The sequence below is a fragment of the Marmota marmota genome, unplaced genomic scaffold, assembly GCF_001458135.2.
Source record: "Marmota marmota marmota unplaced genomic scaffold, marMar, whole genome shotgun sequence".
NCBI lineage: Eukaryota > Metazoa > Chordata > Mammalia > Rodentia > Sciuridae > Marmota > Marmota marmota.
The window spans coordinates 22224629-22227720 of NW_026000242.1; the positions used below are offsets into that span (position 1 = coordinate 22224629).

A 3092-nucleotide genomic window follows, 5' to 3' on the forward strand; every position below is an offset into this window, starting at 1 on the left:
TATATACATATATATACATATATATATATATATATATATATATATATATATATATATAGATTTATTCAGTTTTTAATTGGTGCTTTGTAGACATACATAAAGGTAAAATTCACTGTGGTATATTGAAACATGTAGAGAGTATAGAATTGTCAAATCCATTCTGCATTTCCTCATTGTTTCTGTCCATCCTCTGTATTTCTCAATCTCCTTCTACACCACTGATATTTTCTACATCTCCTAAAATTTGCCCCCCACACTTTTACAGTACTTTGTTCTAGCTTTCATATGAGAAAAAATATTTGGCCCATCTCACTTAGCATGATTGTTGCCACTTGTAGTGCTTCTGATAATATGGGCATTTTACCAACAATAATTCTGTCTATCCAAGAACATGGGAGAATGTTCTATCTTCTGAGGTCTTCTTAAATTTCTTTCTTTAGTGTTCTGTAGTTTTCATTTTAGAGGTCTTTTACTTCTTTTGTTAGATTGATTTCCAAGTATTGTGAGTATGGGAGCTATTATAAGTAGGATAGTTTTCCTAATTTCTTCTTCAGCTGATTCACTGTTAGTGTATAGGAATGAAATTGATTTATGGGTGTTAATTTTGAATACTACTACTTTGTCGACTTATGAGTTCTGTAAGTTTTGTTGGCGATTTTTGGGTCTCTTCAATCTAGGCTCATATAATCAGCAAAGAGATAGTTTGAGCTCTTCTTTTCCTATTTGTATCCATCTACTTTCTATTTTTGCCTAAGTGCTCTGTCTAGAGTTTAAAAGATTATGCTGAATAGAAGTGTTGAAAGAGGGCAGCCCTGTCTTTTGGAGGAAAAAATGAAAGAATTTCCTCTATTTAGAATTATGTTGGCCTTGGGTTTGTCATATATAGCTTTTACAATGTTATATTCCTTCTTTACCTAGTTTTTCTAGTGTTGTGAACATGAATGGATACTGTATTTTGTCACATGCTTTCTCTGCATCTATTGATATCATTTGATTCTTGTCTTTAATTCTATTACATTGATTGGTTTTCTGTATGTTGAAACAACCTTGCATCTCTGAGATAGTGTACCATGATCAAATGTGTTTTATCTTTTAAATGTGTATTTGTATGTGATTTCCTAATATTTTATTAAGAATTTTTGCATCTATGATAATCAAAAGATGTATCTGTGTCTAGTTTGGTGTCAGGGTTGTTATGGTTTGGATGTGAGGTGTCCCCCAATAGCACATGTGTGAGACAAGGCAAGAAGGTTCAAAGGAGAAATGATTGGGTTGTGAGAATCTTACCCCAATCAGTGAATCAATCCTCCTGATGGGATTGACTGAGTGGTAACTGGAAGCAGGTGGGGTGTGGCTGGAGAAAGAGGTTGAGTGGGAGTGTGGCTATGGGGTATATATTTTGTAGATGGAGAGCAGAGTCTCTCTGTTTCCTGATCACCATGAAGGAAGCGGTTTCCCTCTCCCACCATGATATTCAGCCTCACCTCAAGTCCTGAGGAAGGGAGCTAGTCTTCTATGGACTAAGGCCTCTGAAACCATAAACCCTCAAATAAACTTTTCTTCCTCACATTTGTTCTGGTCTGATCCTTTAGTCACAGCAGTAAAAAAGCTGACTAAAACAAGGGTGATGCTAGCTTCATAGAAGATGTTTGTAAGAGTTCCCTCCTTTTCTACTTCATGGAATAATTTGAGGATGATTGGTGTCAGTTCTTCTTTAAAGGACTGGTAGAACTCGGCAGAGAATCCATCCTATCCTAGGCTTTTCTTAGTTGGTAGATTTTTGATGGTGTCTTCAATTTCATTACTTGAACTTGATCTGTTTAAATTATCTATGACCTCCTGGTTCAATCTGGGTCTCTATCAATGCCTTCAAGATTTTCTCATTTATTATAGTATAAATTTTGGAAATAGTTTCTGGTTATCCTGTATTTCAATAGTAGCTGTGGTGATATTTCCTTTGTCATCATGAATCTTAATAATTTGAGTTTTTCCCTGATTTTTTAGGAAATCACAAATCAACTATTTTGGTTAGTTTAGCTAAGTGTTTCCCTTTCTTTTCTGATTTTGTTAAAAATTTCAATTTCATTGATTTTGGCTCTGATTTTAATTATTTCCTCTTTTCTCCTGATTTTGGTGTTGATTACTTCTTTTCCTAGGGCCTTGAGATATAATATTATTTATTTGATGACTTTCTATTCTTTTAATGAATGATCTCAATACTATGATCTTTCTTCTTAGAATTGCTTTCATAGTGTCCCGGAGATTTTGATGTGTTGTATCATGATGAATTCTCACCACTAAGTATTTTTTTTTATTTCACCTGATTTCTTCTTCTGTGAATCCATAACATTTTATTTAGTCTCCAGGTGTTAAAGTAGGTTCTTTTTAAATTTTATAATATCATTGATTTCTAATTTCATTCAATTGTTTGAAAGAATGCCAGGTATTCTTGCTCTTTTTAAATTTTTTTTATTTGAAGCATTATTTTGTGGTCTAAGATGGGGTATATTTTAGAAAATGAGCGTGTGCTGCTGAGAAAAGTTTATTCAGTCACTGATGGATGAAATATTCTTCATATGCCTATTAAATCTAAATTATTGTATAAGTTCTTTTTTTTTTAGTTTAAAGAATCTATGCAGCTGCCAGCCGCGCAAGCACCGTACTCAGGGCTGAATTCTGGGTTCGAGACGGGGGAAGGAAGCGGTCCATCTCGGTTCTCCACACCGGTCAGACCACAGAGGAGGCCAGCAGCCACCATGTTGGTAAACTGACGTCACCTCCCCTGTTTTCGACTGACTGCAGCTCATTCAGCCATAGATCAGGTAATTTCAGGCTGCAATTCGCCTGCGGCTTGCAGACAGATTGCTAGGGTTCAGCGCCTGGGTGCTTCTTAGAACCTGATCTTATCGGAGAGAACACCGAGCGCGGGGCGGCCGAGTTCCGGCTCCCGGAACCGTCCCGGAACCGCCCTGGCCCAGGGCTGTGGAGGCTGCTTCTTGGACCCTGCCCCTATCAGAGCATACACCAAGCACTAAGCAGCCGAATTCCGGCTCCCGGAACTGAGCCCGCGGGGACTGCTTCTTGGAGCTTAC

At 37.1% G+C, this 3092-nt stretch overlaps 1 protein-coding gene across 1 annotated transcript in view; it reads right to left on the minus strand.

The window, feature by feature from the left end:
- The window catches only part of Cntn5 (contactin 5), a 1225793-nt gene that overhangs the window by 136141 nt on the left and 1086560 nt on the right, over positions 1 to 3092 (minus strand). The window lies entirely within an intron of this gene.